The 12,114-nt window shown below is 39.2% G+C and overlaps 1 long non-coding RNA gene across 1 annotated transcript; it reads left to right on the forward strand.

The window, feature by feature from the left end:
• The first annotated feature begins 7,981 nt into the window (after nt 1-7,981).
• On the forward strand, nt 7,982-11,687 carry LOC139077171 (uncharacterized). The gene is made up of 2 exons (XR_011529499.1): nt 7,982-8,041; nt 11,460-11,687. It is a non-coding gene; the product is annotated as an uncharacterized lncRNA (long non-coding RNA).
• Nucleotides 11,688-12,114: the final 427 nt, after the last annotated feature.

A 12,114-nucleotide genomic window follows, 5' to 3' on the forward strand; every position in this document is an offset into this window, starting at 1 on the left:
TCACTTGTGTTTTATTCTTGTATCTAGGGAGTCTTGCCTAATTCAAGAATATAAAGATTTACGTCTATGATTTCTTCTAAGAGTGTTATACTCTTAGCTCTTACATTAAGGTTTATGATCTGTATGGAGTTAGTCTTTGTGTACGTAAAGGAGGAGTCCAATTTCATTCTTTTGTATGTGGATAACCAGTTGTCCCAGCACAGTTGTCCCATTTACTGGAAAGATTATTTGTTCCACATGATATTGTCTTGGCACCCTTGTCAAAAATCAATTGCCTGTAAATATGAGGGTTTCTTTCTGGACTCTCAATTCTTTTGCATTTATCTACATATCTATCCTTATGCCAGTACCACACTGTCTTGCTTTCTGTAGTTTTGCAGTAAGCTGTGAAATCAGGAAGTGTGAGTCTTCCAACTTTGTTCTTATTTTACAAGACTGTTCTGGTTATTCTAGGCTCCTTGCATTTCCATGAGTTTTCTGCCAAAAAACAGCCGGCTGGGATTTTGATAGGGCTTGCATTGAATCTGTAGATCAATTTATGATGTATTTCCATCTTAACAATAAATATAAGTATCCCAATCTGTGAATATGGGATGTCTTTCTATTAACTTAGGTCTTCTTTAAATTTTTTGATGATGTTTTGTTGTTTTCAGTATACAAGTCTTATATTTCTCTTGCTAAATTTATCCCTAAGTATTTTATTCTTTTTGATACTATTATAAGTGGAAATTTCTTCTTAATTTCACTTTCAGATTGTTCATTACTAGTATATAGAACCAATTAACTATTGTATGTTGATCTTACCCTGCAATCTTTTTTTTTTAAAGAATGGCACCTAAGCTAACATCTGTTGGCAGTCTTCCTTTTTTCCTCATCTTCTTTCTCCCCAAAGCCCCCCAGTACATAGTTGTATACTGTAGTTGTAGGCCCTTCTGGTTGTGGCATGTGGGATGCCACCTCAGCATGGCCTGATGAGAGGTGCCATGTCCGCACCCAGGACTCGAACTGGCAAACCCTGGGCCGCCGAAGCAGAGCGCACAAACTTAACCACTTGACCACTGGTCCGGCCCTGTCCCCTGCAATCTTGATGAACTTATTTATTACCTCTAATACAGTCATTGTTGCTTAATGATGGGGAAATATTCTGAGGAATGCATCATTAGGTAATTTCATCTTTGTGCGAACATCATAGACTGTACTTACACAAATCTAGATGATATAGCCCACTACACGCCCAGGCTTTCTGATAGAGCCTACTGCTGCTAGGCTACAAACCTGTACAGCATGCTACCATAGTGAATACTGTAGGCAATTGTAACAAAATGGTATTTGTGTATCTTAACGTAGCTAAACCTAGAAAAGTTAGAGTAAAAATATGGTACAAAGATAAAAAAAATGGTACACTTGTATAGGGTACTTACAACAAACGAAGCTTGCAGGACTGGAAGTCGCTCTAGGTGAGTCAGTAAGTGAGTATGAACCCCTGGGACATTAGTGTACACTACTGTAGAGTGTACAAACACTGTTCACTTAGGCTACACATCATTTATAAAAACTTTCTTTCTTCAATAACAAATTAACTCTAGCTTACTGTGACTTTTAAAACTTTTTATCTTTTTGACTCTTTTGTAATAACTCAGCTTAAAACACAAATACATTGTACAGCTGTACAAAAACATTTTCTTTCTTATATCCTTATTCTATAAGATTTTTTCTATTTTTAAAATTTTTATTTTGTTTCTACTTTTTCAACCTTTTTGTTAAAGACTAAGACACCAAAACACACATTAACATAGGCCTGCACACGATCCAGATCCTCAGCATCACTGCCTTACACCTCCAAATGTTGTCCTACTGGAGGGTCTTCAGGGGCACTAGCTCAGATAGAGCTGTCACCTCCTACGATAACAATGCCTTCTTCTGGGATCCCTCCTGAAGGACCTGCTTGAAGCTCTTCTTGAGGAGGTCGCTCTTTTCAAAAATACATCCATGGTGGTTTGCTTGGTATGTGTCTATTTTTTCATCATAGATTTGCTTGTAAGCATATGACACACCATGAATATTCTTCTTTATTAATGAAAACCTTTCAGTGTTGGGATCCATGTTTTCAAAATTTTTAAGGAGCTTGCTGAGGTCTTCAAACCTTCTGCTAAACCTTTCATTGTGAGTTTTCTTGGCAGTTCTTCTTCTTTTTCTTCTCCTGCAGTTTCTTTTTCTCTTGCCTCTTCTTCAGCTATGTGTTCCTGTTCCAGTTCTAAAACTCCCCATTAGTCAATTCCTCAGGAACCACCTCTACTACTTCTAGGAGCTCCTCAATGTCATCCTCATCCACACCCTGGTTAAAGTTGTTTGCCATCTCAACCACAGCCTGTTGATTTTTGCAACCTCCCATTCTTGGCAAATCCTTTGAAGTCATGGATGAACCTCCTGAGTGTCTTCTTCCAAACGCCTTTCATACACTCCTTGGTGACATCTCCCCAAGCCCAAGCAAGGTTCTTGATATAGTCTGAGATGTTGTACTCCTTCCAGAATTGCATTAGTGTCTTCTCAACGTCTTCCTCAGTTGCAGCAATAGCCTGGGTAAAGATCCTTCTCATGTAGTAGGCCTTAAAAGCTGCTATTATTCCGTGATCCATTGGTTAGATCAAAGAGGTGGTGCTTAAAGAGAGAAACACAGCTTTGATATTGGGATGAAGATCACCAATAAAAGGACAATGTCCAGGAGCATTATCAACAATAAGCAAAATCTTGAAAGGTATGTTATTCTCCAAACAGTACTTCTCTATTTCACTGGCACAGCAATTCAGGAGGGCATCTTAGAAGAGGAGCTGGGTCATCCATGACTTCTTACTGCTCCTGTAGTACGTTGGCAGTGTGTCCTAGTTAATATGCTTCAAGATCCTGGGGTTCTGTGCCAGATCACAAAGGGTTTCAGTTTCTAGCCTGCAATGCTGCCGCCACACAAAACTGTGATCCTGTCCTTAAAAGTCTGGAAACCTGGAATTGACTTGGCCTCCTTATGGATGAAAGTCCTTCCTTTCAGGCATCCATTTCCAGAATAGGGAGCGTTCACCCATATTGAATATTTGCTCTGGCAAGTAATTTCTCTCCACAATCAGCTTATCTAGAGTTTCCAAAAATTCTGCAGCTGCCTTCACATCAGCACTTGCAGACTCACCACTCACTTTCACATTACGTAATGAATGATGATTCTTGAATCGTTTAAACCACCCAGAGCTAGCATTAAATTCAACATCATAGTCAGATCCAGGCTTTTCCTTCAACATCGCAAACTTTTTGTTCTGGCCGTGATCATCTGCTGCTGAGAGGGATACACTTCTGTGCTTGGTCTTCAATACGGGTCATTAGGGGTTTCTCCGTGTCTGATCCAGCCCCTCTCAAATTTTTGTTAGTCTCTTTGCCTTCAAGGGAGCAGACCCTTTAACAGCTTCCATCATTCTGTTCTTTTTCAAGATTGTATCTATGGTGGAATGGGACATGCCTGCCTGGTTAGCAATGCATCACTGATTTTCCAGCTTTGTAGTTCTTAATCATTTTTAATTTCATTTCCAGGTCAACCACTCAATGTGGCATCTTACCAGCAACATTAGCAGTGGATTTTGTATGCTTAGGGGCCATGATGAACAAAACAACACAAGATTAAATCAAGCACAAGAGGACTGATGCAATCAAGAGATGCCATAAACACAAGATATATGAGGCTGCTGCCAGCATAACACAGCACCCTTTTTTACAGTAAACTTTATTTTTTTATAAGTAGAAAGAATACACTCAGAGTGTACTATAACAATAAAATTTTATTATAACAGTAAAAGGTGTAGTATAGTAAATACACAAACCAGTAACACAGTTGTTTATTATCGTTATCCAGTATTGTGTACTATATATAATTGGATATGCTATACTTTTATATGACTGGTAGTGCAGTAGTTTTGTTTACACTAGCATCACCGCAAACACATGAGTGATGCATTGTGCTACGATGTTATAAAGAATGCAACGTCAATAGACAATAGAAATTTTTCAGCTCCATTATAATCTTATGGGACCACCATCATATCTGCAGTCTGTTGCTGACCTAAACGTCATTATATGGTGCATGACTATAGTTTGTATTGTGGATTGCTTAGGATTTCTATATATAAGTTCATACCATCTGCAAATAGAGATAGTTTTACTTCTTTCTTTCCAATCTGGATGCTTCTTATTTCTCTTTCTTGTTTAATTGCCCTGGCTTGATCCTCTGGTACAATGTGGAATACCAGTGGTGAAAGTAGATATCCTTGTCTTATTCCTGATTGTAGGGGGAAAATATTCAGTCTTTTACCATATAGTATGATGTTAGCTATGAATGGTTTGGAGATGCTCCTTATCACATTGATGACAATTCCCTTTTATTCTTAGTTTCTTGTGTGTTTTCATTATGAAAGTGTGTTGGATTTTATAAAATTGTTTTTCTCCATCTTTTGAGATGATTATGTGGTTTTGTCATCTATTCTGTTACTATGGTGTATCACATTGGTTGCTTTTTTTATACTAAACCAATCTTAAACTCCTTGGATAAATCCCACTGGACTAGTCCTTCTTATATGTTGGTGGACTCAGTTTGTTAGCACTTTGTTGAGGATTTTGTGTCTATATTCATAAGAGATTATTAGTCTGTAGTTTTCTTTTCTTGTGATGTTCTTGTCAGGTTTTGGTATCAGTGTAATGCTGGCTTCATAGAATAAGATGGGAAGAAATATTCTCTCCTCTTCTGTTTTTTTAAAGAGTTTGTGAAGGATTGGTGTTAATTATGCTTTAAACATTTGGCATAATTCACAAGAGAAGCCATCAGAGTCTGGGCTTTTCTTTGCGGGAAGCTTTCTTTATTACTAAGTCAATCTCTCTACTTGCTATACGTCTACTGAGATTTTCTATTTCTTCTTCTGTCAATTTTGATAGTTTGTTTCTGGTGCACACAGGTTATAAGGAAAAGGTTAATTTGGAACTTCTCTCCCTCCCTCTCATCTACGTATTCTCCTTATTAATTAGGTTCATTCCCTTGACAGTGACTATAGGAAAAATGAGTAAGAAAAAATATTATCTTGTTATGCATTGCAGATTCCTTTAGATTCTGCTTCCACGGTTTCTTTTCATATATCTGGCCTCCTTCTAGCTACTGCTGCTCCTCTGGAAAACTATTCAACTATAGAGAAACATAAGAGAGTGGGGGGCAGGGAAAGACTGCTCCAGGAGGATTTGAGTCTATGCTGCAAGGGCCACATGAATAAAAAGTAGACATATCAAACTTCAGTAATGGGCCTGGCCCACATGGCATCTCAAAGCTCTCACAGTGAGGAACCGTCAGCAAGGTGTGATGACTCATAACTTCAGCAGAATTGAGAACATAAAGTCCCACATTTCCTTCCTCTTTAGAATTGTTCAGGGGAAGAGAAATACTATTTCTTCCATGAAAGTTAATTGCAAGTTTCTTTCCTTTCTTTCTGAATCAAATCTCACATTTATTGATGGAGAACCGCTTTCACAAAGAACTAGGTAGGAAAAGATTATGATTCTCATATTAATTCCAGAGCTATTGAGCAGAGGGGGCGTAATCCATCATTTCGTCCTGTGACGGAGGCCTCAATTCTGCTGTTACTAGAAGGAGATGAATTATTTATCCCCTAATGGGGATAAAAACCAAAAACTAGCCACCATCATCACCACCAAAAGTATTCCTTAAACCTGTGTTCAAACTGCTGTGAGAAAAACTATTTGAGCAAAGTTAGCACTTCCCTAGCATTGCCCCATCTCAGGACTTGAGTTTTCCAATGGCCATGGGCAGTACTTTTTCTTTTTAGGGGTTTAACAACCTTTTTGCAGGCCATTTCCTCCAACTCTGTCTCATCTACCCCTGTACCGTGACGTTTTATTTACCAAGAAGTTTCTATTTCTTATCTTTATTCATTTTGGGGATTTGATTGCACAGAAATTATCTAATAGTTGCTCACTGAAGAATTTCACTGCATCTGAATTCATTCCAAATGCTCCTCACCACTGCATGACTATTAGGTCATTGAAGGAAGATCAGCATGTCTCTCCATGATCTGGACTCTAGCTTGCGGTTTTGTAGTTAATTGTGTATAACACTGGGATAATCACTTAAAGTCAATTCTATAATTTCTCTTACATTCTCTGAAAAGTTGTTGTTCTCTTATCTTTATAAAGATAATATTTGAGGGGCTGGCCTGGTGGCACAGTGGTTAAGTTTGCATGCTCTGCTTCAGAGGCCTGGGCTTTGCCCGTTTGGATCCCGAGCGCAGGCCTAACACCACTTAACAGGCCATGCTGCAGCAGGCGTCCCACATATAAAGTAGAAGGAGTTGGGCACGGATGTTAGCTCAGGGCCAATCCTCCTCAGCAAAAAGAGTAAGATTGATGGCAGATGTTAGCTCAGGGTTAATCTTCCTAAAAAAAATAAGTAATAATAATAATAATCATAATCATAATATTTGATTACTGATGTCTAAGTCTTTGAATGAACCTTTCTAATTGATTGGCAGTCTTGCTCCTTTGGCATTTCAACGCCTATATTAAATTTTTGTCTTATTTATTTCCTCATAGATTTGTAATTTTGAAATATTTCAGACTTACAAAAAGTTGTGCAGAAATAGCAAAGAGCATCCCCATATTTCCTCACCAGAGGTCCCCAAATCTTAATATTTGACCAGATTTGTTTTATCTATGTTAGTGTTTTTAACAAAGCAGTGACCTTGAAGTGGATTACGGAACATGAGTTTTCATTTCATCACTTGGCAGGCAATCAACTAACACTAAAACACAGAGCACCAACAAGGCAGCTTTGTTGCTATTCAAAGCTCATCTCCATCTTTCTTCATCAGTTGGCTCCTGTTTCTCTTCTTAGTTCTGGTTGCTTCCTGAATCCTGTTTAGAAAGTCTTAGAAACATATGTTGTACATTTAAAAAACATTAAAGTACCTGAAAAAGTCTACCCTCAATTATTTTATAGCTGAAACTAAAGCAGTTGCAGCATGTCAATCTGATATTGTAAGCAACACACATGAAGCCCACATTTATCTTAGGGTGTCTTATTCTAGAATGGTAGGGCAGGCATCACTGCTTCTAATAAAGTGCTCTATAAAGTAAGGCTGACACTCACTTATCAGCATGCAGAGCTTAACTCAGATATTAAACAAATTAAAGAGACTTTCATTTTCTACCAGACAGTGACAAAGTAATTGTCACAAAATGTAAAATAATAACAAAACTCAAAACTACTTAGAATGTCATGAAATGTTTATTTTCTGGTTTGAGACGAAATAACAACGACGTTACTTGGACACCATAATTACTCTTTCTTTTCCCCTTTCATTCTTGTCCATGGAACTTAGTTGCACAAAATTAGATTATTCATAATTCTTGGTTCATGACACACTCTCACCATTAGTCCATATGTGACCATCTTTTATTAATTTACTCATTTATTTTTATTAATGTAGAAAAAAAAAACCATAAACCCACCACTCATCACCACCAGTACCAAAGCCAGTACTGTGGCAGTAATTTCATTCTAGTGCTCTAGTCGCCTCCCATCTATATCTCTGTCTCTCGCCACCCAACATTTAGGATGGTAACCTCCATCATAAATCCTGTGTTCATCATTCCCTTGCCTTCCTTTTTAATGCAGTTTTTTTCTTTATGTCCTTAATAGCTCTTTGTTTTGTTTTATTTTTAAGTCCTTCCCTGGTCCCGCTCAGACATGCCTTTCATATCATTGTATTTGATGCCATGTTTTTGCTCATCTGTTGTTGGGATAATCAATTCTTCATTTATTCTTATGACTGGCAAGGGCAGAGACAAACCCCATCTCACTGGACAGTGACACAGAGAAGTACTTCTGTGGGTTGTCTTGGTTACCTCATGTTGGGTCTTTTCATGACACGCCAGCTAGGGGCAACTCCTCCTCCACTGGTTGAATAGTGTCTGTGGCTAGCCAAGCCCAGTGATGTTCAACACTGTGAGTTTCCTTTTCGAGAGCTTTTCTACATGATGGCTGAACTATGAACCCACAGTGAGGAAGTTTTAAAGAGGGGAGGCAGACTTTGGGGGCTTTGGGCTGCGTTATCCATTGAGGTCAATGAAAGCTGGTTCCTCAGGAAGGGAGTATCACAGGGTGGTGGAAAGAATACTGAGCTTGGAGACGTGAATTGAAGTTTCAGTTCTGCTGCTAGCTAGCTGTGTGACCTTGGGCAAATAGTTTTTACCTCTCTGAGCCTCAGCTTCCTCTTCTGTAGAATAAACACTTAAACCAAACAATTTCTGAGGGCTCTTTCAGATGGGGAACCTGGGGAGAGAGTGGTTAGGTAACCTGTTCAAGTTCCCACTGCTCTTACTTCACTCATTTAGTTGTAGAGTCAACATGCATTCCACTGAGCTCCTACAGTGTGCTAAGGATACAGGGAAGAATGAAATTCAGAGTGCTGCCTCACTGTGAGCATTGTGTGGTGTATTTTTCAGTCTGTCTTACTAAGTTGAGATCCACTTATGGGCAAGGACACCACGTTAAGACTTTTGATTGTAAGCAACAGAAGCACACTGGAGCTTACTTGAGCAAAAGGAGAGATTTATTGTAAGAACACAGGGCTATGGAGTATTTCATGGAAGTCATAGCAGGGGTACAACTGGGACTCAGTAAGAGATGTTAACTTGGGTGTGGAGGGGAACACAGAGGTCAGCTCTCCGTCTTTATCTCCACTTCTCCTTGTCAGCCTGCTCCATTCTTCATTTGTGCAGTAGATACTACTTGGCAGAAAATGGCTTTGATGTCTACACTGCTTTATCTCAAGAGAGACAAACTCTTTCTCTCTCAGTCTCAATTCTGAATTTCTAGAAAAGAATTGTGATTGGCCAATTTTGTGTCAGCCACTCCTTCCCTCCCATCCAGTCTACTGTGGCCAAGTTGGAGTGGAGGCTGGGAGGTTACGTCACACAAACACAGCCATTTGTCCTTTTACCATGAGAATGGGATGGGTATCCTGGCCTCCAGCTCTGACAGAGGCCTGTGATCAATGTCTGTCCGTGCCTGGCTCTAGCCCAGAGTGTGTACTCAGTACATGCTTTTTGAATGAATGCACAAATGAATACAATCAACTAAAAGTAAAATTATAGAGAAAGGCTTACCAAATGAACCTCACTTTTGCCTTTAACAAAAGACAAAAAGAATATTAGCCCAAGAGAGCAAGTCACACAATTTTGAAATAAAATTTCCTAGTAGACAGTGAAACTTGACACCAGACGCTGTGCGTTTCTCCAGCATCTCATCCTTTTCCCTAATTTTACAGAAGAAACTCAACTACGCATGTGCTGCCAGCCAGAGGCAGAGTGTCCTAGCTCAGTGTTCTGGAGAATCAGTCTTTAGTTGCCACTAAGGTTATGCGTATACAACACCTAAAGGCTGTTCTGTCATTCAGAGCTGAACAGGAGAACCAAGAGCAAATGCATAAATGAAGGCCATGGCAGTTTAATTATTACTGATGTAGTAAACACAAGTCTGGCTCTGACCTGGACACGCTCGTAGCTGAGCCTTGTGTGTGCATCAAGTCACTTGCTTTGTGTTATCTAGATTGGTGTTACCGTGATGATATTTTGACCTGATTTGTACTTGGGTGCTCTCATTCTCCCAGGCCTGGCTGACAAGTGCTATGTCAAAGCTGGGTCATACAGACCTGAGCCCTGTGGCCCTGGTGCGGGTGCCCGACCGAGGCTCACAGGTCAGTACTCATACTGTCAGCAGCTGTTCAGTGTACTAACATACAGTGGTAGGAGAGATGTAATATTTTATGTCAAATTGTATTTATTATATATATTTATATAAATATTTATGTAATATATTTCTATAAATGGATATATCATTTCATTTAATATTAAAATATATAAATATATATATAGTGTATATAATTTGTGACAGAGGTATCCTTTCCCCAGATATCAACTATTTCATAGCTCACGGGGCCTTCTAAAGGGAAGAAAGACAGTCGTCCCTTGGGTAGGTTCTAGGACCTCCACAGATACCGAAAACCAAGGATGCTCAAGTCCTTTATATAAGATGGTGTAGTATTTGCGTGTAACCCACACACATCCTCCCTGCTGTGTACTTTAAATCATCTCTAGATTACTTATAATACTTAATACAGTGTAAATGCTATGTAGATAGTTGTTATACTGTACTGTTTAGGGAATAATGACAAAGAAAAGTGTGTACACATTCAGGACAGACAGAGCCATCGTAGGCCAGTTGATCTGCGGTTGGTTGAATCTGCAGATGGGGAACACTCAGGGACAGAAGGCTGACTGGATTTGGGAATTTTATCTTTAAAAAATAGTTTAAGCTGAATGCCTTAAATCCATAATTTTACATTTTAACTTAGGTGTAAAATTCCTTGGGGAAAAAAGTTCATAAGAAATTTTTCAACCTAATAATTCGCACTTGCTTTATTGAAGGACAACATACCCATTTATGAAGCCAATACATTTTCCTCTAACATACTAAATGTATTCTAAAAAAAATATTTCCTGGAGAAGTGGTTTCCTTTTGAAAATTCATTTTATCTTGCTCTGACTGTTTCTGGTTGACTAATCATGAGAAATCTCCCCTTGGTGAGGTAATTCTAATTCAGATGCTGTCACCACGGGGGAAAGAAAACTTCCAATTTCTGTTTAAGAGGAAGCCAGCGCCTGGGCCAGGTAATCACTTCCCTGGAAGAAGAAGCATCTCTTGATAAACAGAATTTTTTAAGCTTAAAAACTTAATTTTTCAATGCTTAAAAATTGAAACTATTGCTAGAATTGATAAAGTGGGTACGATTAAAGATTATATGTGTAAGGTAAATGCCAGTATGGAAAGAAAATTTTATTATGGAACTGAGTGTTGATGGTGTAAAAATGATTTTTTTGCATTTAAAAACTCATCTGTGGGCTTGGCTATTGGGTGCTGGGAAGGGCTTCTAGGATATTCCTCAGGACAGCAGAAGGTGTAGGCCAAGTCTTTTAAAAGTGGTACAGAAAATGTTTTATATCTCCATCTGTTGGAGGTTCTATGAGTTCTAGATATAAAAGGACTAAAATATTATGGACTTTACTGTATGTAACTTATACCTCATTTAAAAAGGCAAAGCGAGCTAGTGAGCCAGCTAGTGAGCAGTGTGGAGCACTTCTCTCCACGTTTCCCATCAGCCTCAATTGTGCCTACCTCTTGTTCCTGGCTCAGAACCAGCCAAGTACTCAGCATGTGGGGATGACTGGTAAATGGTCTGTACTGCTCCTCACCTCCATTTGTGTTGTTGAAGAGGGAATGTTTATTACCCACTCCTGATGCTACCTTCCACATGGAAGGACATCTATTAGTGTAACACTCTTGGTTGCTTTCTACCGTTCAGCTCCCGCCCCCCTGATGGAGTTGGGAAGGAGAAGCTGATATGTGCAGCTGTGCCCTTCTGCCTCCCTCCTCGCAACAAGATGCTCATGGGAAGTCTGCATTCCCTACTGCTCTTCCCTGCTGTAGGTCTTGCAGAGACAGACTTCTCACGATGGGAGACCACCGACATTGCCCATGACTGGGTGGTGACATTCACACACTGCAAATATAAGCTATCCTTTCATTAATAGTTACCAACTCATCTGTCATTTCTTAATTGATTCAAGCCTCAGGTGGTAATCAAAGGCACCGACAATTAGGCTCCCACAGAGACCCCCAACACTTGCCTTCCAGACCAGAACAGATGAAAGCTCCCTGTGTCTCTGAATGCAAACCTGGCATGCCCTGATTTAAGCCTCAGTAAAATCTCGCAGAATTGTTATGTAAAAGAATTAGCTAATCTTTAGTTGTTAACTTTCAAATATCTTTTATTTTTGAGGAAAATCAAGTCCATTATTGTTTTTGGAGTTCGAGAATGCTACTTTCTTTTTTTTTTTAAGATGTAATTTTTTTCCTTTTTCTCCCCAAAGCCCCCTGGTACATAGTTGTATATTCTTCTTTGTGGGTCCTTCTAGTTGTGGCATATGGGACACTGCCTCAGCGTGGCTCTATGAGCA

The sequence above is a fragment of the Equus przewalskii genome, chromosome 19 (genome assembly GCF_037783145.1).
Source record: "Equus przewalskii isolate Varuska chromosome 19, EquPr2, whole genome shotgun sequence".
Lineage (NCBI taxonomy): Eukaryota > Metazoa > Chordata > Mammalia > Perissodactyla > Equidae > Equus > Equus przewalskii.